Raw genomic sequence first — 24,188 nt, 5'->3', positions numbered from 1 at the left:
GATCGGAAGACATTTGTCTAGGTAGACGTAGCGTAATGCAAGTCCAAAGCCAAGCCAGACATTGAAGTTTTACCCTTTTCCCTTTTATATATATATTGCCTCAGTCCTACATTATAATCTTTCCATTAGTAGTGAAATCGACATGTTTATACTGAATGCAAAGCGTATATAAATAAACTTTATTTTGTGTGCATAGCTGTACAGGGGACGCCCATGGGGGGCACTTCACATATATTATAGAACTAAAAAAACATTAAAAGGGCAATAATAAACATCCATTATGGAGATGTACGTCATGTATAAGGCAGAGCACAAAGCTAATGGATAATAAGCGTGACCCAGAAATCTGCTGGAAGACGCCTCCACTTGCGCTGAAAATCCTGGGTCAGTACCAGTTGGTGACGCTGATCATAAATCTCATGTCGTCCACTTTTCTGTTTCCCAGTTGTATTTGGGGTGCGCTCTCCTTCTCTTCATTTCTAGGAGGAAGCTGTGATCCATCTTTCATTGTATCGTCACCGTCACGTTTCTCATCAGTTGATGTTGGGCTTTTTTTCCCTGTATGATTCGTATCTTTATCTTTCTCCATTATCTGCAAGTGAGTTCAAAGTCGCATATAGAAATAATTATAACCTAAATAAAGGCTTTCTGAAGAAGAAATATATTTTCTCTATAGAGGCCGATTGACTTTTTTCTTGAGGAGGATCTGCCAAGGCAGACGACTTATTGACATAACAAAGTGGGAGATTTATGAAAACTGTCCCCATAGCAACCAATCCGTATTCAGCTTTTGTTTCTTTAACTTGTCTGGTAAAATGAAAGCTGTGCTGTGATTGGTTGCTATGGGATACAAGGCCAGTTTTCATGTTAAACAGTTTTTATAAATGAGGCCCAAAATATTTCCCTTCATGACTTCGTATTAGAACATGTCCACACACGGGTGTCCGTATTATGGCTGTAACACATGGACCCCTGGCAGTTTTATTGAATAATTGAACCCTTTGGTGATCTAATTTCGATTCAGTAGAACTGCAGGGGGATATGTCCAGCTGCATTGCAAGTCTAAGGGACCATACTGTGCCTCCATCATGGCATGCTCCCTTAGATGCTGCATTGCTATTAGTAAAGAATATCTTCATAATACGGTGGCATACAGAAGCACAGCGCTCTGTAAGGACGCCATGTTCCGCCAGACAGGCTGCGTTGACGGCTGTGCTGGTTTCTCACACGTGTAAACGCTGCAGAATTTCCGCAACGGAATTCTGTGCAGAAAGTAGAGTAGCAGCAAAGGGAATGAGATTAAGCAAATCTCAGCCATATACTGTGAAAACAAAACAGGCCAGGAAAGTGTTCTGTGGTGCGACTTTCAATTCCGCAGCATGTTAATGTAAGCTGTGGGTTCTGTGCAGAGATGCTGCGTGTTTAGCCTATAGGGAGCATATATTCCGCAACAGATGAGTTTTGTTGTGGTTTGTACAGCGCTTATGTAGCAGAAACGCAGTACAAACCGCTGGAAATCCTCAGGTGAAAATATCGTTTGCTATAATTAATGTTTGGCACTAAATATTCAGGTAAAACCGCTGCAATACAGGCTTGATATGCTGCAGATTTTCTGCAACAGAAAATGTGCAGCGGAATCTCAGAGGTCAATTTATGAACGGTTTTTCTGCAGATTTTTTCCACTTTGCGTGGATGAGATTTGTTCAAATCTCATCCACGCTGCTGCTACTGTACTACGCTGCAGATTATTACACAGTGTTTATGCCCCGTGTGTTCCTGCCCTGAAGGAAGCTTCACAAGTGGTGGTGTTGCTGCATTTTGCTTTCATTGCTGGATTTATAAAAAAAAACAAAAAAACAGGACATTTATCAAAATTAGAGGGAAATACAGTAGTTGCCCATTGTAACCAATTAGATTCTACGTCTTAGTTTTCTGAGGCACTTCTATCAAGGAAAGCTGCTTTTCCTTTGCTCTAGTCTTGATCTCTCCCAATACTTGCAAAAATGTCATTAAGGCTCCTTTTGGACATAATGAACTCAAACGCACAACATCGTATCCCTCTACTAGTGCTCGTACTATATGATCTGCACTGTAAAGCCCTAATATATGTCCCCATTAGCCGTCTCACCTATAGCGCAGCATATAAGACTCTCATTCACTTCCTTGTGTCTGGGAGGGGTCACGTGACATCACAGCACAGCCCACAATTTACATTAAGGACGTGTTTACAGGACAGCTACTCTTAAAGGAATACTACACCTATAAACCCATCCACATCGGCTTTCTAGTTTATTCTAATCACCCGGTCAAAACCCGGCTGCATTATAGTGTCTATTTCGACCGGGCACCTTAGTTCACTGCTTTTCAGGACTCTAAAGAAAAAAATCCAGACTGAAACCTGCAAAACCTATGCCACTCTTATAAAAGTCTGAGCAGTGTTTCACGCGTCACCCTCTCCACTGGTCTCCACCTGGATTCTGGGGTCAGTTCCTGATGTAGGTGCAGGTCTCAGAGCTGGGATCCGCATCTATCAGACATTTTTGGCATTTCCTCTGGATATGCCATACATTTCTAAGATGGGAAAACTTCTTTAATACAATAGAGTGAAATCCAGTGACTTACTGATGACATCTTCTTAGATTGGAGTCGCCCACTTTTCCTTTTCTTCTTCATCCGGCCCAGATTGCCCTGACTCCTTCCCCAGACTACGAATCGCCTCTGCAGAATTTGCAACAGAAATATCTTCGGCTTCTCACTTTTTTAGCTCCTCCCTACCCTCTACAAAAACCTCACCATTTATAGTGCCCCAGATGAAACTAATGCCCCCTCAGTGCCACACACTATAATAGTACCCCCTTTAGGCCCCACAATAATAATAATAGTACCTCCTTTAGGCCCCACAATAATAATAGTACCCATTTTAGGCCCCACAATAATAATAGTGCCACACACAGCCCCCTGTAGATAGTGCCACACACAGCCCCCTCTCTCATAGATAATGCCACACACAGCCCCCCCCCCACTGTAGACAGTGCCAAGCAGCCCCCTCACTGTAGACAGTACCACACAGACCACACACAGGCCGCTCCCCCCTTGTACATAGTACCACACAGCTCCGCAAACAGAAAAAATATGTTTAATTACCTTGCCCCATTCCTCCGACAGACGGAGCTACTCCAAAACTTCGGGACGCCAAGACGGGACCCTTGCATAAGATAGCGTAATGCAGTGATGTCATCATGCCGGCCTGCGCAGGGATTCCACCCCAGTGCCTTATAGACTGCAGGCCTAACGTGGCCTGCAGCCTATAGTATTCAATTGTATCTGCGTCCTGAAGACACAGATACAATTGAATGTGGCAGTTGCTAGCACTGGGGTCCCCCGGTGCTAGCGACGCCATCGGGTATGAGGAGACCCGTGCCGGCGGCCTTGCCTACAAGAGTAAGCAGCGGGGCAGGGAGGCAATGTCTCTCTGCTCCAATACAGCTCACTGCCTGGGCCCATTGGTACTCCGGTGGGCCAGTCCAATGCAGGGTGTATGCCAGACATCGGGTGAACCTAGCCTACGCAGGTATTTCAATCTGAGGATGATGGCCTTATTCTTCAGTGGGGTAACTTACAGGATTTGAGGACTAAGGCCTTGTTTGATTTGTTGTAGATTTTGCATGTATTTTTAACCAGTTCAGGACCGGGCTATTTTGAGCCTTCAGGACCAGACACCGTTTAGCCATTTTTAGCACGCGTCAGTTAAATGGCTATAACTTTTTTATTTGTTGGACTAGCGACGTGATTTTTGCGATGTTTTGTCCGTAGACAATGCAGATTTCTTTTGTTATCATTTTTATACACATCCTTTGCTATTTTAGAATTTTTAGGCTTAAATTATGAAAATAATAGTAAAAAAAGAAGCTTTTTTAATTTTCAGCTATTTTTTTTGGTAAAAACATAGTTTTACCCTAAAATAGACCTTTTCCTTGTGATCATCATTGTCTTCCGTAAATTTCAATATGTTACGTGTCTATATTAGGGTAATTAGCTCAGGGCTAGCGTTATGACAATGATTGGCGGGGGGGGGAACGTGTTTTTTTTGGGGTGGATATTTTATGTGTATTTATTATTAATTTATTATACATTTTTTTTGCACTTTACTTTACTTTTACTTTTTTATTACTATGGTCTATCCCTCAAAAGTCAGAAAGGACCTTTGGGGTACTTTATATATATTTTTTCTTTCTTTTACACCATCTTTTTCCACTGTAACTGGGCACAGCAGCCCGAGTTGCAGGGGAAATCAGCCCTCTCATAGTGACTATTGGCACTAATAGGGCTGTGCTGGGTCTAGTTCACACAATTCACAGTCTCATGATCACCGGGACCAATAGAGACAGCGGCAAGGCCGCTGCCTCTATTCCTATACACAGCGCTCATTGAGCGCTGTGTAAAAGAGATCGGAGAAGACAGAAGCAGCGAAAGCTGCTTCTATCTTCTCCTCAGGGTCCCCAGTAGTCAGTGACTGCCAGAGACTCGACATTCAGCTGCCCGATCGCTCAGGCAGCAAGTTAAAACACGCGCCGTAAATAGTCTATGGAGCGGGTTTTAAGGACCCTGACCGCCGGCCGTAAATACACAACCAGCGGTCGGGAACCAGTTAAGCCAAATCCAGGAACGGAATCTAAACAGAAGAAATATATAAAGAAAGGCCTTAAAATGTCTACAAAATCTTCAGAAAATCTGCACTGTGTGAACAAGGCCTTAAGCTGCATAATTTGGTTTCTATAACATAACACTATACTCACCATTCACAAGGCCATGAGCAACAATATACCGTGCTTCAGAAAAATAACGCCATTTACAAGATGCCAAATGATGTGAAGTACCAGCTCTAGTGCTGGCTACAGAACACCCCCATAGCTAAAACATTTATTCCAATACCAGCACAATATGCTATGTAAGCAGTTCTCTACTAAATTATTTGGGGTTTATCAAAAAATACACCAGTATGATTTCTCAATGTTACACAATCTTACCGACAGATAACATCTCTTGTGACAGGTATCTGTCAATATTAAGTCATGTCTGACAGAACCGCCGTCTGATAGACTGACTTGTCCTAAGGTAATTTTAGGGATGGACAACTGTAAAATGGAAAAATATAAAATCATGTAGTGTCAAATATGTGATGCATTGTTTTTAATATATATCTTTCTCCATTGGCATATCTGAAAATAGGGAGACTAAAAGAGAGAAGCAACACAGCGCTCCATAGCATAATACTGTGCAAAAAAGGTGTATAAATGGGAGGGAAACTGTTACGTAAGCACTCACCTGAGGTAATTGTGCCAGTCTGACACAATAACATGAAAGGTGGGTCAGTGCCAATGCAACTCTGCTGCTGCTCGTCGAGTTGCGTATCTGTACTGGCAGTACGAGTGTAAAAGTATATGGATAAAATAGTAAAAGTACAGGTGTTCAGAGCGCTGCAGATCCAAGTAAATATGACCACTAGTATAGCTAAAAGTTCTTTATTCAGGTACTATGCATTGCGGCTCTGGAACCTTCATCGGGTACAACAACAATACAGAAATGTAGAAGAAGCGTCACATTTATGCTCAGAAAATGCGGGAAGAACTGGTGGAAACTAGGTTAAAAGTAACGTCATCAGGTCAACACACAACTGTCTATCATGCTCTGACCCGATGACGTCACTTAACCTGGCTTTAACCTGTTCTTTCCGCACTTTCTGGACATAAATGTGACGCTTCTTTTACCTTTCTGTATTGTTGCTTGTACCTGATGAAGGCTCCGGTCCCGAGCCACAGTCATAGTACCTGAATAAAGAACTTTTAACTATACCAGTAGTCATTTTTACTGGCATGTGGCCCCAAGAATGTGATTTAAAGGGAGTAAAAAATGTAACGGGCAATGCAGTAGTATCAAGGAAAATGGTGCTCTAGTCAGTGGGTGGAAACAGGCTAGACTCATGTGTGATCACCAGCTCCCGTGGGGAGCAAGTGGAGTTATGGTGGGCACGCTGGCTGTTTGCCAGCTAAGGCTGATGGGAATGTTGGGAGTTTACGATAAGGGGCGGACATATTGCATGTGCAACTGTACAGGGGTCAGTTTGAATGAGACTGTACCATGGAGCACAAAATCCCCATGGTTCCATATTATAGAGCCATAGGCACTCCATGTTCAACCGTATGGCGCAATCTTTGTAGAGGAAAATACCACTGTAATACAGCATGTGATGGAACATGCCACCATTTTGTTTTCTTATGGATTCCATATAAATCTGAGAAAAAAAACGTCTTTATGCCTTCATATGAAATTGGATGGCATATGGATGTACAGTATGGGCCCATAGATTTCTATAGGTGCCGTATTACAGAGATTCTCACAACACTGATCAGCACCACACAGGCGTGCGTGAGCCTTGATTCCGATGCCGGTGGGGGCGCTGCACCGGAGCTCTTTAATCGAGCTACTTGCACCCATTTAAAAGTAGTACTGATGCTGTAAATAGGGTATCATCATATATGAGAATACAAGGCTGGATTGTGCGTCATAAAGCGGAGTATTTTTTTAAATTCTCCATTCCACACCTCTGTGTCAATAAAGGGTGCGGTGAACACATAGCAAATTGAATCTCAATATTTCACTGTGACCTCAGCCAGTGAAAAGGATGTGAGTAGATCCTGCTGTATGTAAACCACCTCACCACTGCGTTCTTTTCCTTGTAAATGTGTCACAAAGTTCATAAAGCAACTACGCAAATTATGCAAATGTTTGTCATTTTTTACTTGTTTTGTGATATTTTCTTCTTTTGGTAAATTATGTTTGTTTTTTGTTCGTTATGAGACTCCTCTGATACTATTCTATTCAAACATCTGACATTGCGACTGAAAGGAGAACTCCGGTCAAAACCATTGCAACATGCGGATTTCAGGCTCTGTTCACATAAGGGCTATTATAGGGCACATTTTCTGATTGCCTAATTATTGGGCTGTCCAACTTATTGACCACCAATGTAAAAACAAACAACATACATACATACAGGTGTATCACGGCTCAGTAGAACTTCCGAGCTGTTCGGAGCCATAATATAGCACCTATAGATTTCATATGAAGGCATACGGAGGTGACAACTTTGGTAGGCCTTATTTAGACGAGCGTGTCCGTTTTGCATCCATACCGTATTTAACGCATTTCGGTTCCGTGTGCCATCAGTGTTTGTTCTGTGTGGCATCAGTTTTTTATGTCAGTGTTGGTGGGTGTACCTTTTTTAATTTAATTTTTTCTCAAAATTTCTTTAGCAACTGTTGCGTGAAACCCGGACAGCACATGGATGACGTCCCTGTGCTGTCTATGGGTGCATGAAAATCACAGACTTCAATGGGTGACTTGGTCAGCAAAAACTGGCCAGAAAAGGACATGCAGTGAGCTTCACACACCGGAAACACGCTGCATGAAAAATCACGGACGTCTGAATAGCCCCATTGAATTGCATAGGTCCGTGTTCTGTCTCTTTTTTTTAACGGACAGCACACGGACGTATACAACATTTGTCTGAATAAGGTCTGAGACAGAGCTTGTTAGGGTATGTTTACACAGTTAACAAAATATGGTTGAAAATACGGAGCTGTTTCCAAAGGAAAACAGCTCCTTATTTTCAGCCGTTTTTTAATCAAACTAGTGTTTTCACAAAGGTTTTTACGGTCGTTTTTGGAGATGTGTTTATATAGTCAATGAAAAACAGCTCCAAGACCGGCTCAAGAAGTGACATGCACTTCTTTTTAAGGGGCGTCTTTTTACGCGCCGTTTATTGAAAATGAGGCGTAAAAAAACGTCCCGTCGGAAAACAACGCCGTATTTCCCATTGAAATCAATGGGCAGATGTTTGTAGGCGTTCGTCTTCCAATTTTTCTGCTGTTTTTCGGGACGTTTACGGCCCAAAAAATGGCTGAAATTAGCCCGTGTAAACACCCTCAGAATGAACTGGCAACAGTCATGGGAGCAGGTATCGGGGTAGTGGCCATAGCATTTGCTATAGGTCCCATCAGCCAAGGGGGCCCATCAGCACGATGCTGTAAGGTGCTAAAAAGGGGAGCAGTGGAAAATTGAACAACTTTTCATGTCCATAAAGGGGTTGTACTTTCAGCAAATTAATGTTATTTATTTATTTTTTTACAATTTTGCATATTAAAAGTTATACAATCTTAGGCCCCATGCACACGACCGTGCCCGCAATCACGGCTCGCGATCGCGGCCGGCCGCTGACTGACAGCCGCATACTTTGTATGGGAGCACGGCCCGCAAAATGCGAAAGAACGGACATGTTCCATAATTCCCCGAACATTTCCACGGCACTGACACCCTTCCGTAGTGCTACGGAAAGGTGTCAGTGTTCAATGAAAGTGAATTGCTCCGTTTTTGCGGACCGCAATTGCGGTCCACAAAAACTGAGGTTTTTTGCTGTCGTGTGCATGGGGCCTTACCAATATAATTTCTGTATTAATTTCTCAGTTTTCAAGATGCTGTTGTTTTTCAGTAGGAATATTGATTGATTACTTCCAGTGGATAAAATTCTGTCCATGATCATGTGATGGACACACCGCTCTGATATACATACTGTAACGATCCCAGCACCTGTGTGTCATCACATGACCATGGAAGGAATTTTATCCACTGGAAGTAATCAATCAATATTCCTACTGAAAAACAACAGCATCTTGAAAACTGAGAAATTAATACAGAAATTATATTGTGTAAAATATAATTATTTTGCTGACTCCAGACAACCCTTTTTTAGACTATGTGCACCTTTGAAATGGATTTAAAAAATAAAATAAAAATAAAAAAGGTCAATCATTGTGTTAGTTTTTATTAACAATTCTTTTTACTTTTTGAGCTATACCTGCCTTGTATTCTGCATACAGAGCAGCTGTATCGTTCTCTGAGGGTATGTTCACACGGCCAAATTTCAGACGTATACGAGGCGTATTTTGCCTCGTTTTACGTCTGGAAATACGTCTCAAATACGTCGTCAAACATCTGCCCATTACTTTCTATGGGTATAACGCTGTATTGTCCACACGACGCGTAATTTTACGCGTCGTACGGCAATTACGACGCGTAAAATTACGCCTCGTAAAAAGAAGTGCAGGACACTTCTTTAGACGTTTTTGGAGCTGTTTTCTCATAGACTCCAATGAAAACAGCTCCAAAAACGGACGTAAAAAACGCCGCGAAAACGGCGTGAAAACGCCGCGAAAAATGCGACTTGGTAAAAAAACGTCTGAAAAGCAGGGTCTGTTTTCCCTTGAAAACAGCTTTGGATTTTCAGACGTTTTTGTTGACTACGTGTGAATATACCCTTAGACCTGAATCCGTCAGTCCCGCTGACCTGATGGGTTCAGTGTCAGTGGGTCCTGCGTGTCTCTGACACACAGGATCCACCTGTTATCCATCACATCTAAGTGTTATGAACTTAAAGGGAATGTGTCGCTAGAATTTTTTTTATTTTTTATTTAGTTGAACAATTATTATTTAAGTGATTACACATTGTTTTAATTTTTAAAATGTTTTCACAAGTCAGGAAATATTATAAATTAGATTCTAATTTATAACATTTCCATGTGCTGGCCACTAGAGGGAGCAGTTCCCAAAATTGCAGCATGGTCAATGTGGTAAAGCAACCTCATTGCTTTATGCTGCAAATTTGGGGTAGACACACTCTCTAGTGTCCTCACACAATCCCCCCTCCCTTCTTCTGGCTAGTGTCAGGAGAAGGAGGGCTTTGACTCTTCAAACCTCCTACACTGTGTGCCACCATTTTCTGAGCGACTGCACAGTGTAGGAGGATTAGATACAGTGCTAAGCAGACAGTATAACACGAACATACACGAGCATAATACACACATCACATACACGAACATAAATTACCTTTCCCTGCCGTTGCCGCCTCTGCTCCTATTCCTTGCGCCTTCGCTTCCTTGAACATATGGCCGGAAGCCGCGGACGGAAGTCATCATCTTACTGTTCAGCAGCGGCTTCCGGTCCACATGAAAATGGCGCTGGATTTCGCTCTGAGAACGAGCTTCGTTTTGGTCTGTGCGGGAACGGCGCATGCGTTCGCATTCTCTATGGGGTTGTATGTGCCGTATTCCATCTCTGTATATGTCGTTAATCGACACATACAGAGATGAAAAAAGAAATGGCAGCCCCCATAGAGAAGTAAAAGTAAGACTAAAGTAAAAAGTAGAACATGAGAACACAAATAAATAAAATTGATGTTAATATCATATTAAAATCAATATGATAAAAAAAATATATATTTCATGACACCTTCCCTTTAAAGAGGCTCTGTCACCAGATTTTGCAACCCCTATCTGCTATTGCAGCAGATAGGCGCTGCAATGTAGATTACAGTAACGTTTTTATTTTTTTTTTTTTTTTTTTTTTTTTTAAAACACTTTTTATTTAATTTTTCAACAGTAGTAAACAGAAACAGATGCATGACATTACATTGGACATTACATGTGAGTTATTCCACTGATCGTCAATACAAAATTGTACAGAACTGGCAGACGAATTTGACATAAATCATGCTTAGCGAACATTGTTTTCAACCTTTAACCCCTTGGAACTCCCCCCTCCCCCCTGACATCCTAAATATGTATGTTTCTAATATTAAATTGAAAAATGTTCCTGTATCCGAACCGTACCTGAACAGGAAGGTGGGTCCCTATCACTCCTAGCGCCTAACTGAATCACCTTTTCAGCACTCCTAATGTTCCTGCCACATCTCTCGTCAGGTACCATGAGGTATAATAGAACGGTGTCATCAGATCCTTTATTTCGTCGGTCTGGAAATGTTTGCATATAAAAACTTTCCATTTCTTAAAAAATTTTGATGATCCAGATTCCGCTGTTCGTTCAATATCTAGCCGATCCATATATACATATTTTTTCAGCTGAGAAATTACCTCTAGGCCCGACGGTAGCTGTGGTTTAAGCCAGAGGGCGAGCAAGGACCTCTTGGCTATCAGAAGAAAGGCATGAAGTGCGTCAGGAATATGTTGAGTATCAGGAAAGGCATGAAATAAAAGAGGTAGTGGCTCCACCGCGACCTCCTCCCCCCATGTATCCCTGATTATCCCAGAAATCTCGTTCCAATATGTAAATAATTTGGGGCAAGTCCACAAACCATGAAATAAATTTGTTTTGGGTGCATGGCATCGTGGACACGCTATTTGTCTATCCGGACAATTAGGGTGTGGGGGAATATCAAAACCGTATATGGCCCTGTGAATGAACTTAAAATGTGTCTCCCTCCATCTTTCACATACAACTGCTTTACGCACCTTTGCCCATCCTCCCAAAATCTGCTGAGTAAGATCTTGCTGCATAAGCTCTCTACTCCACATTTTAAACATTGTGGCAGTGGTAGCCTTAGCAAGTGATTCTCTCAATGTGCTATATAAAAAAGATAAAGAGGATTTAGATGGGGGAGACACTATCAAGTCATCCAAGAAGTTCTTAGGGCATTCCGGGGCTATATTATGCAATTTTGACCTTAAAAAGGACATTATTTGGCAATAGGCTAAGTGATGCCTTGTGGAAAGGTTGTTTACAACTTGCAACTCTTGAAATGTCATATATCTATTTTCATTAGAATGCAAGAGATGATTAAGCTTGAAGATGCCCAACGATTTCATTTCCCTGAAATGCGGGTTCTCCCTCCCCTGTGGAAACTCCGGATGCCCCCATAAATGCATGTGCTTAGATATGTGTTGAGGGAGGCCAAAAAGTGCTCTAATAGATTTCCAAGCCATAATGGTGTCCCTAAATAATATACGATGTTTGATTTCTGGTGGTATGTTCCCAATTGAGACATGTATTAGCGATGACAAATGTAGTGGAGCCACCACCCCCTCCTCAAGTGTGTAATTAGAATAAAAGTTTGACCCTTGTAGCCAGTCAAGGCCATGACGAGCCAAACATGCCAAATTATAGCTACGAAGATCCGGTATATTGACTCCCCCACCTTCTTTGCGTGTCATAAGTTTCTTTAAGGCTATTCTCGGGCGTTTCTTATTCCATATGTAGGCGGAGAACATGGAATTTAATGTCTTGATATCAGTGTGTTTTAATAGAAGAGGAATTGTCTGTAGAGGATAAAGCAATCTCGGGAAGCTTACCATTTTCAAAAGATGGCATCTCCCCATGAAGGAGAGAGGCAGATGCTGCCATCGTTGGAGATCTTGTTTAATTTTATTTATAACCGCCGGATAATTGAGGTTATATATTGTGTCCGGTGTGCGACCTATGTTTATCCCTAGGTATTTAATGGAGGACCTAGCTATAGTAACCGGTATACTCAAAGATGGTTTAAAGTGTGCTGCGCCGTTACTGGTCAAGTGTAGTAATTCACTTTTTGTGACATTTACTTTAAAGCCGGAGTGGCCCTCAAATTTTTTAATAAGCTCAAAGACGTGGGGAAGATCGTGATGCGGGTCTGATAGGAATATCAAGACATCATCTGCAAAGTATGTTGCCTTAATTGTTTCCGTGCCCACCCTGATTCCCTTTACACTTTCGTCAGCCTCCAATGTGCGAATAAATGGTTCCAATGCGAGATTAAAAAGGAGGGGGGAAAGAGGGCAGCCTTGACGTGTCCCTCTATATAATGGGATGGTGGAGGAAAGAAATCCTGGAGTGTATACTTTTGCGGAGGGGGCCGAGTATAAGGCTCCAATAAACGATCGAAAAGGTCCCAAAATACCCATAGAGTCCATTGTACCTCCCAACCAATCCCAATCAACCATATCGAATGCTTTTTCGGCATCTATAGTAAGGATGGCTGGGTTTGGGTGAGCGGACGGATTAACTTTAACATCATCTAGTACAGTTAGTATTTTCCGGATATTGGATACCGCTGAGCGGCCTTTTACAAAGCCAACTTGGCTTGGTGAAATTATTCTAGGTAATATAGTGGCTAATCTATCCGCCATAAGTTTAGATATTAGTTTTAAGTCCGAGTTGATTAAGGATATCGGGCGGTATGAGGAAGCAAATTTTGGGTCCTTTCCTGGCTTAGGGAGAACCTTTATGTATGCGACATTGGAGGCTGCCGGGATGGATTGTCCTGATAAATATCCATTATATAAATGAAGTAAGCATGGGGTGATTTGATCCCTCAGGATCTTGAAGTATTCACTGGCGTATCCGTCGGGGCCTGGGGCTTTCTGCATTTTCATTGAATTTATACAGGATTTCAACTCTATTTCTGTAATTGGAGAATTTAGGAATGTCCGTTCCTCCTCTGTTAGTTTGGGAAGTTGTAGGGAGTCTAAGACCGTAGGGAGCGAGGTGGGAGTATATGTTCTTTTTGTATACAAATCCTCATAAAATTGCTTTAAGATGGAATTAACTTGTTTAGGGTGTGATTGCAAAGTTCCCCATTTATCCTTCAATGTGGTAATATGAAATTGTGGTCCCAAAGGTTTGGACAGACGTGCCAACAACCTCCCCGCCTTGTTTCCGTATCGAAACAGCTTCGCTTCAAAAGCGGACCGTTTCAACTTTTCCCCTTTATCTAACCACAATTCATATTCCCCTCTTGCTTTCTGCCATTCTTCTTTGTTTACGGGTGTTGGCATTGCTTGGAAACGTGTGTAAGTCCGCCTCAAAGCCAGGCCATACTCCTCAATTTTCAATTTTGTCTGGTTTTTAAGTTTTGCAACATACGCTATTAGTTGCCCTCTCATGACTGCTTTGGAGGTGTCCCAGAATAGCTGGGGATCCTGTGAGTGAGCTCCATTGGTATCCTCAAAATCCAACCACCAACCCTTAAGTAAAGATTGGAACGATTCATCAGATGCCAAGTTACTGGGGAAGCGCCACAGGATGTCCGAGCCCCTTGGAAAGCAATCATGTATTTCTAGCACTACCGGAGAATGGTCTGATATAACCATGGGTTCGATGACACACTGGTGCACCCGCTGAAGGAGCGGTGTCGACACCAAAGTGTAATCGATGCGTGACCATGATTGTTGGGCATGTGAATAATGCGAGTATTCTCTGCCATCAGGATGATGCAGACGCCAGGGATCATGTAAGCCCGTGTCTGAAAGGAATGTGTGTAAGACAGTTTCTCTATCTAGGTCTTTGTGAAGAAACGGTTTATGGGGATTACTCCTATCCTCCGCAGGCTGTAAGACTACATTCAAGTCTCCCCCCAGAAGTTTGGAGGGTATACTATCAACTGCCATAACTCCGTTTAGCGTCTTGAAAAAGTGTGGACTACGTACATTAGGCCCATATACATTATATATGCTAATGGAATCTTCTGAACCCGTGAGGTGTATATTCACCCATCTCCCTGCTGAATCAGCTTTAGAGCCCGTGACTGAATAGGGGAGGTTCTTACCAAGGAGTATCAGAACTCCCGCCTTAGAGTGCTGGGCGGGGGATCCGTACACCTGGCCCACCCACAGTTTTTGCATACGGTGGTAGTCTAGCTCCGTTAGATGAGTTTCTTGTAGTAGCGCAATGTCGGTCTTTAGCCTTTTGAGATGGCGTAGTACCATCATGCGCTTATGGGGTGACTTGAGACCCTTAACATTCCATGAAACAATTCTCATAAACGGATGATATAGTTAGTTTATCAATGTGGATGTCTAACTGCCCCCCTCCCCTTCCCAACCCCGCCTTCAAACCCAAATACATAACCATATACATAACCAACAACAGGTAACTATCACTCCATGGTCCTTGCTGTACCAATGCAACATCCATGTATATGTGACATGCGACTTCACTTTTTTCCCACATGTTATAGCACTTCTTATCTTAACTTCACCGTAACGAAGCCACTCCCAGCCATGTTGCTGGACTGGTCATATCATTATAGAGTCAAGCACGAAAGATATAAACAAAGGGTAATCTATCTTGCATACATCTACTAGTTGTGTAAAGCGATCAGGAAACAATGCATATATTTCACGTACACATCTCTAAAAGCACTGAGCAATATGTTCCCATACGTGTGAAAGGATATATCTCATAGTAGACCCGCGTACTCCTGCCTTACTGAGCCTCTGGATATGGAAGTTCAAGTGTGGCTTTGCTGAAGATTCCTGTTCCTCTGCGGTTTAGGATCTGAGAAAGAAAATCCATCTGTTGAAGATCTGTCCTCCTTGGATAAATCACGTGGTTCACCTATTGGCTTATGCGTAGGAGAAGAGCGATCAGGCGGTAAAGATTTCAAAATGGCATCCGCCGCTTCCGGTGTAGAAAAGGTATCATAGGATCCATCCGTATTCGCAACCTTAAGAACTGCCGGGTATAATAATGCAAACTTGACCTGGCGCTTGTATAATGCCGAACAAACTTGTGAAAATGCTCGGCGCCTTTTCGTGACTTCCGCTGAGAAGTCGCCAAAGATCAAAATGCGGTGTCCTTTATAATCCAGACCATCGCGCCTACTTTTAAACGCCTTCAGCACTGCCATTCTGTCTGAATAATCTAAGTACTTGACTATGACTTGTCGCGGGCGATGTCTCGTCTCCTTTGAGCCCTTGTCTGTGGGTCGTAAGTCAGGTCCAACTCTATGAGCTCGCTCTACTTTACAGGCCTGACGGATCCCCAAAGCCTCCGGTAAGTCCGACTCGCACAGTCGTCTGAGATCCTTCGCCAATACCGCCTCCGGTAAACCCACGATGCGTAGGTTGTTCCTACGTGACCTATTCTCTAAGTCTTCTACTCTGTCCCAGAGTTTCTGGTTGTCCAACCTGGTGTCTTGGACTAGTTGGCGGAGGTCCATGAATGCTGTGTCCACGTGGTGCATGGCTGACTCCAGCGTATCTATACGCTCCCCCTGCTTCGTCACCGTATCATGTAGTTGTGATAGGGAGGTATTAACCGTTTTAGACAGGGATTCTTGTAAATCCGGGGAGATTAATTGCGCTACCTGAATCGCCAATTGCTTATAGTCAATATTCAAGGTAGACAATGCAGACTCACCAGACATTGAGGTCAGTGAAGCTTGAGGATCTTCCGACTCCTCTGGTGTGGTTTGCTTAGAGGACTCGTCCGCCATGATGGCTGTCTGGTCGGCCGCGCGGCCGGACTTGCTCTGTGCTCTGGATTTGCCCATAATGTGGACGAATCTGTCCATATACCGACAGGTTTGTCTTCCGTGCTACAGGGGGTCAGACTCGTTTGTCCCAGCGGTAGTTAGTAGGATCTGACCGAGTGATTTTGGTATCAAGGGCTGGAGCACTTGTACTCGCGCGTCCTCACATGCAGGCGCCGGAACCGGAAGTCCAACGTTTTTATTTTTAAAAAACGAGCATTTTTGCCCAAGTTATGACCATTTTCGTATTTATGCAAATGAGGCTTGCAAAAGTACAACTGGGCGTGTTGAAAAGTAAAAGTACAACTGGGCGTGTATTATGTGCGTACATTGGGGCGTGTTTACTACTTTTACTAGCTGGGCTTTCTGACGAGAAGTATCATCCACTTCTCTTCACAACGCCCAGCTTCTGGCAGTGCAGATCTGTGACGTCACTCACAGGTCCTGCATCGTGTCGGCACCAGAGGCTACAGTTGATTCTGCAGCAGCATCAGCATTTGCAGGTAAGTAGCTACATCGACTTACCTGCAAACGTCGATGCTGCTGCAGAATCATCTGTAGCCTCTGGTGTCGATGTGTCCTCGCTCGTCTGACACGATGCAGGACCTGTGAGTGACGACACAGCGTGATCTCTGGAGAACACGGCTGTGTCTGCACTGCCAGAAGCTGGGCGTTGTGAAGAGAAGTGGATGATACTTCTATGCACAACGCCCAGCTAGTAAAAGTAGTAAACACGCCCCGATGTACGCACATAATACACGCCCACTTGGACTTTTACTTTTAAACACACCCACTTGGACTTTTGCAAGCCTCATTTGCATAAATACGAAAATGGTCATAACTTGGCCAAAAATGCTCGTTTTTTAAAAATAAAAACGTTACTGTAATCTACATTGCAGCGCCTATCTGCTGCAATAGCAGATAGGGGTTGCAAAATCTGGTGACCGAGCCTCTTTAAATGTGACACTGAGGGACAGATTCAGGTCTTAGTGAACGATACAGCTGCTCCGTATTCAGAATACAGAGGAACTGTATCTCAAAAAGTACAAATAATTTTTAATAAAAACTAATTATAAAGTTGTACCAAACACACTGACCTTTATAATAATAATAATTATAATTATAAAAAAAAAAATCGCTTTTAAAGGTTTACATATCCTATTTACTTTATATGTGGGCCTTAGTGAAATGGGGCTCCATTCCAAATTCTGCTCTGGAGCCTCATGGATACTTGTTATACCCCTCGTGAAATAAAAAGGACTACAGCTTTCTCTTGTGACAGTTCTTTATTTTTCAGACTGCAATTTACTGATTACGGTGTAATTGATGAGTCAGAGGCCATTGTATGTTTACATCTGTTTATTTACTCAGTAATGATGTTCCTCTGCCAGAACTATTTTTAGCAATCTTTCCAAATAAGAATCTAAAGTGCATTTCCACCTAGAATAAAGATTTCACGGATAAATCCTTGATTTCTCTCTCTCAAGTTAATAATTCTCTATAGCAGTTTCTTATGGGCCAATAGGCCAGGATCACACACACAGTTTTGATACAGTTTTTGTGCCACTTTATGACTTCATTTTTGGAGTCAAACACAGAAGTGGACAGGAAGAGAGGGGATGCATTAGTCTTTCTTTACCTTTCCTTTGGGATTCACTTCTGGCCTTGGCTCAAATTTTTTTCCAAAAACTGCATAAAAAACGGCATAAAAACTGTGTGTGGCCTTAACATGGCTCAATTTTACTAAACCACCAACCAACGATCCCCGATGAACAGTTACATAATCATAATTACTATAAGTATAAGGACATTTGCAAATGCAGATTGGATTATACTAGTAATAGAGGTTTATAGGAAAAGTTGGATGACAACCATTTATGTAGCATCATTTTTTATATATGAATGATCAATTTTCCTCAATGATAAACCATACTTATATTGTTAATTGCTTTGTTTAATTATCACTCAGAAAGGTACAAATCATAATTATAATTGTTATGTGTAAACGGGCCTTTAGTTATATCTGTTTCTGAGGGCCTGTTCACATTAGCGTCAACCTTCCATTGATGAGTTCCGCTAGACCTTTCCGTTGGAGGAACCTATGAACAGAAAGGCAAACGGAAATCATAGCTTCCGTTTGCATTACCATTGATTTCAATGGTAATGCTTTCGTTGCAAATGGTTTCCGTTTGTTTCCGTTCCGTAAGGTTTCAGTATTTTTGACGGAAACAAATCTGCCAAGTGTGAACTTACCCTTTAAGGCATGCTGCAGACATAATAAAACTGCAGCCTGACTTATCTCTCGTGCTTGTTCTACAAACAGCTTGCAATGCTATAAAATAACAAAAGAAGCCATACTCATTTTAGCAATCCCCTGCCGCTCCCATGCCGACACTACCCAGGTCTCCTGCCGGTCTCTTTTCTTCCTGCTCCAGTGATGACGTGTTGACACGACACGTGATTGGCTGCAGCCGTGACGTCATATTCACACATCATTGCTGGAGCGGAGAGAACAGAGACCAGCAGGGAACCCGAGAAGCATCATCAAGGAGGCGGCAGTGATTGTCCGCTTACTGGGATATCAAATATGTATACTTTTTTAGTCTTTTATTCAATAAATGCTATTTTTATGAAAATAAATGTGTTTATTCTTTGTTTTACTTGTCTTTCTTTTTTTTTTTAAACAACTTTATTTAACTTTTTCTATGTCCCACTAGGGGACTTTTATTCATGATTGTAACTGTAACAAATGCATTAGAATACCTCTGTATTTCAATGCAATAATATCTGTCCGTAAAAAACTGACAGGTACCTATTAGGCCATGTCTAAGCCCTAGTCATGAGGGCCTTTCTAACGCTGCTGGCGGACAGCGATGAGAGGACAAAGGGAACTCCTTTGTTTTGATCTCTCAGATGCCATGCTCACTATTGACCATGCATCTAAGGGTTAAACGGCCGAGATCAGATTTCTCTCCAATCTCACCTGTTGCCGACGGAGCCTAGCTGTCAACCTTCTGCGGGTGATTGTTACTTGCAGTTTTTGTGACCGTATATATTATATATTACTATGCCACATATTTACGTACATCACATTGCACCAAGGGGTTAGAGGAGTTTTCCCAACATAGACATTTATGGCATATCAACTGGTTATGCATGAAATGTCTGATAGGTGGAACTCTCCTGACCCCCATTTCACCAGGTGAGGTGCCCGGCAGCGGAGGTTGAATGGAGGGCTGGATTCATATGTGATTGTCTCTCTCCATTGAAGTCTATCGTTTTGGAAACAGTCGAGCAAACTGTAGACATGCCTATGGTGGATAAACCCCTTTAGCTGCCATTTATAAAAAAAAAAAAAATCTTGTGGTAGTCATTCAGCACCCATCCATAAATCCAGCCATATAAATCACCATACAGAATCAGAAGTCCCATACATCTCAAATGTTGTCATGCATAATAAACACATGGGTTTCTGCTGGGTACTCCAATCTTCTTCCACATTGGAAAAACATACTTAGGTTAAATGGAACCTATACAATTGGTCCTATATATGTGCATATCATGTGTGTGTATATTGGGACTTGGAAATTAGGCTCTAAGCAAGTCATTGTTGTGAGTGTATTCCCTGTATAGTGTTGCAGAATTCAGTCACATTTTGTTGTTGTCTATATAAGAACAAGGTCCAGAAAACTCAATGGGAATGTGAGATGAGTGGCGTGCGTGTTTCATGTATACTGCTGTTTCAGAAAAACCAGGTCCAATTTGTCTAAAGCAAAACAAGCGTTTCCACCCGATGCTGTCAGGTTAGAAATCACCACTGGAAAACAGACTGGATCAATTAGAAAACACAGCAAGAATACGTCAGCTTCCCTTCCCCCCATAACTGTGTAGAGAACTCTGACATCCCTGCATAGGAAATGTATATTGATGTGCTGGAATGGAAGTAGAGAAGGAATGTGACATTTAGTAAATTTGAATTTGGCAAACAAACAATGTAGGGAAATCCAAAGCTGCTTCCCCATCAATGAGTTCTACCCAATGAATTGTATGATTAAGTTGCCAACATTTGGAAAAAAATTCCAGGGATACTTAGGGTGTCTTTGGTAGATGTATCTTATGGGAGCGCGGCTTATCTGGTGGGTGCGGCTAGTGGGCGTGGCTTTCTTTCCAGAATTTCTGCAAACAAATAAAAATTTCTGTACTAATTTGGCTGACAACTACGATGGTGGCCAGTATCTTCCTGGTTATCAGGTTGTTTACAGGCAGGTGATGTCCTACTTTATCGCTAGGGCTAGGCGATATGTGATGACAACTACTGGCAGCGTAAAAAACAGCTTAGATAGTGCCACACTCATTGCCCCTTGTAGATATTGCCACACACTGCTCCATGTAGATAGTGCCGCGCACTGCTCCCTGTAGATATTGCCACGCACTGCTTCCTGTAGGTAATGCCACAGTGTCTCCTGTAGATAGTACCACATGGCCCCCCTGTAGATAGTTCCACTCGGCCCCCTGTAGATAATGCCATAGTGCCATCTGTAGATAGTGCCACAATGCCCTCTGTAGATAGTGCCACACACACCCCTGTAGATAGAGCCATACTGCCCCCTGTAGATGTTGCCACACAACCCCCCTGTAGATGACACATAGCCCCCCTGTAGATGATGAAACTCAGCCTCCCTGTAGATGATGCCGCACAGCCTCCCTGTAGATGATGCCGCACAGCCTCCCTGTGGATGATGCAACACCGCCTCCCTGTGGATGATGCAACACAGCCTCCCTGTAGATAATGCCACACAGCTCCCTGTAGATGATGCCGCACAGCCCTTGTAGATGATGCCACAGTGCCCCCCTGTAGATGATGAAACACAGCCTCCCTGTAGATGATGCCACACAGCCCTCATGTAGATGATGCCACACAGCCCTCATGTAGATGATGCCACACAGCCCTCATGTAGATGATGCCCCACAGCTCCCCTGTAGATGATGCCACACACAGCTCCCCTGTAGATAGAGCCGCATACTATCCTCTGTAGATAGAGCCAGACTCTAAGAGGGGAATCCCCAGCCAGAGCGTTGCCGACGCTCTATTCAGGGATTCCTCTCCTGGAGGAGCCCCGACGTCACTGTCTATATATGAACAGTGACGCCAAGTGCTACTCCAGCAGCGGAATGCCCGGCCAGAGCATCAACAACGCTCTGGTCATGGATTCCGGCGCTCAAGGAGGAGCCCCTGATGTCACTGTTCATATATGAACAGTGACGTCCGGGGCTCCCTCTATGAGCGGATTCCCCGGCCAGTTCATTGGCAACGCTCTGGCTGGAGAATCTACTCCAGGAGGAGTGAATGGCAGAGCAGGAAGCAGAAAGTTTTGTGGTCTTCCATGTATTCAATTGTATCTGCATCCTGAGGACGCAGATACAATTGAATGTGGCAGTTGCCGGAACACGTCCCGGGACAGTAATTTGCCGCCACTGTCTTTGTAAATTCGAGACAGTCCCGGCAAATTCGGGACTGTTGGGAGCTATGCACATTGGTAGAGATTTATTACTGCACTTTAGAAGGTTTTCATATTTATGAAGTCCATCCAACACATATACTATCACAGGAGACCGTAGACTGTTCAGAAACATGGTGCAGATTTACTAAAACTGTCTTAATTTTAGACAGTTTAGAATTAGACTAGATTTATCACAGTGGCTTATGCAGGATGATATGTTTGGCGTATTTATAGACACTTCTGTCTAACTTTATACCACCTATTGGTTGACCTACTTTAGAGCAAAGTATTGCCCACCAAGCCATCGCAGCATGCTCTAACTTTGTCTATTTTTTATGGATGACCCATAGAAGTCAATGGGTCTGTGTGAAAAACGGACGCCACACAGTTGCCATCCGTTTAGTTGCATTCTGTTCCATTTTTCACTGATGGTTGCCTGGAGAGACTTGAAAATTCAAACCAAGAACTAGAGCCAGAGCAGTGTGGTCCTGAATATAAGACATGGTTCGAAGACACATATAGGCATTAGAAAAATCTCACAATGCCCTCTATGCTAAAAGAAATAAAAAATGGCATTTATGCAGTCATGTGACCAACCTGGGGGGTCAGTGAGCTAGGACAATCAAGGACATTCTTCAGTTTTTTCACGGACATGAAAAACAGATTGCACCCTGATGCAATCCAGATGGAAAAAAACTGATGCAAAAGGATGGAAAATCGTAATTTTTTCACGGAATGAACTCGGACAACTTTTAACAACGCTCGTCTGAATAAGCCCTTAAAGATTAGTCAATGTAAAATGTATCCCATTTAGATTACCATTTACATAATGTCACATACAAACATTTAAGCACCACATTTGAGATTGATATAGCTTTGCCTTAGTGTGAATTGATGGCCACTATGAGTGTAGAGATGGATAAATGTAAGGGGTTGAATTGTGCAAGGCTATAGAAAAAAAGTTTTCTCTTGCATTTTTTATAAGTGGAATAGATTTAAACACCTCTTCCATTTAGGGGCTGTTCACAACAGCGTTCGGAGTCCGTTCAATGGTTCCGTTACAGGAACCGATGGACGGAAACTATTGCTTCTGTTTACATTTGCATTGATTTCAATGGTAATGCTTCAGTCTCAGCATGTTTCCGTTTGTTTCCGTTTTGTAAAGCTTCCATTTTTTTTAAAGGAAACAATAGCGCAATCGACATCACTATTGTTTTTGTAAAAAAAAAGGAACCCTTATGGAACGGAAACAAACTGAAATAGAAGCATTACCGTTGACATCAATGGTAATGCCAACGGAAGCGATAGTTTCTATTTGGCTTTCCGTTCATCAGTTCCTCTGACGAAAAGGGTGATTGGAATCGACGAACGGAACCCGAACGCTGATGTGAACAGGCCCTAAAGAACACTCCCAAAAGTGGTCCACTCCAGTGAATTTCATGTCTATGAGCTCCTATGAGACCCAACCAGTAGGGCTTTAGAGCAATGTTTCTTGGGAAAAGTATGCAAAATAGCTCTCTTTAATAACAAAGAAAAGCAAGTCTTTAGTGCCACCTATAGGTGGCTACTCTTTAAGTCAATGTCCTATAGGTGGCACTGGAGAGACGGTTTTCTTCTCTCTGGAAAACAGCTATTTTGAGAAAAAGCTTGACATTCTATAGGAATGTACCTATACCCAGTGAGATCTTCTGCTCTCCCACCACAAATACCATCATCATCCCCAACAAACCAAAGCGCCACATTGCACTCTGCATTTGGTATTCTGAGAGTTATACACGATGCATAGTTTTTTCCAGAACAACCATGACCATTTTATTATGGAAATGTCATTATGTAACACGGGGCGGAGCAGGGACCTATGTTCCCCGATTACTATCTATTCGCAGAAAATTCATAGTAATGCTAGAGAAGACAGACTGCATTCCTGAGTCACATCTTTCTTGTGACAGTCACACCTAGAAAGGTGTATTGTCTCATCGTGCTGAACTTATACCTCATCTTCCATCAGACAGATCTGTCACTGATGGCATTGAAGACACAATTACCCTCGAGGGTATTCATGAAGAGTAACAACAATGAGAGTGATCTGTAAGTTCATCTTCCCTAACCCTTGAAGGACAGATGGGTGGCATAACCATTGCCCCACTTCCTCCCTCGGCCTTGAAGCTTGAGTTTTGTTAGCCCCAGAGCAGCTCATCTTAGTTCCCCACTGTGTAACTGACTGCCAAGTGGTATTAAACTTCTTCACCACCAGGGCTGAACTACAGTGCTGGGGCCATGATGGCATGCCCTTTACACCCAGTATTTTGGGCATGTGCATCAGGGAGTGTAGAGCAACGATTGGCTTATCAGCATTGTTGTCCATGCACTTGTGTGAATGCCTTAGCTAGAGCTGTAGCACTTGATGGCAATATCCAGCAATTTTCTGATCCCAGATCCATAATACAAGAGGACCAATAAACGTGATGTGAACAGAGCCGTACTGCTACATTTGTTTGAATTATGGCCCTTTTTACATGGGACAATAATTGGGGGTTGTGTAAACCCAC

The 24,188-nt window shown here is 42.8% G+C and overlaps 1 protein-coding gene and 1 long non-coding RNA gene across 2 annotated transcripts in view; one reads left to right on the top strand and one right to left on the bottom strand.

The window, feature by feature from the left end:
- ACLY (ATP citrate lyase) overlaps nt 1-24,188 on the top strand; it is an 86,914-nt gene that overhangs the window by 4,922 nt on the left and 57,804 nt on the right. The gene's annotated exons all lie outside the window — the stretch shown is intronic.
- On the bottom strand, nt 146-2,209 carry LOC142665969 (uncharacterized). The gene is made up of 2 exons (XR_012851614.1): nt 2,129-2,209; nt 146-592 (listed from the first exon to the last, which is right to left on the bottom strand). It is a non-coding gene; the product is annotated as an uncharacterized LOC142665969 (long non-coding RNA).

The sequence above is a fragment of the Rhinoderma darwinii genome, chromosome 13 (assembly GCF_050947455.1).
Source record: "Rhinoderma darwinii isolate aRhiDar2 chromosome 13, aRhiDar2.hap1, whole genome shotgun sequence".
Taxonomy (NCBI): Eukaryota; Metazoa; Chordata; class Amphibia; order Anura; family Rhinodermatidae; genus Rhinoderma; species Rhinoderma darwinii.
This window is presented reverse-complemented; position numbering and strand designations above follow the sequence as displayed.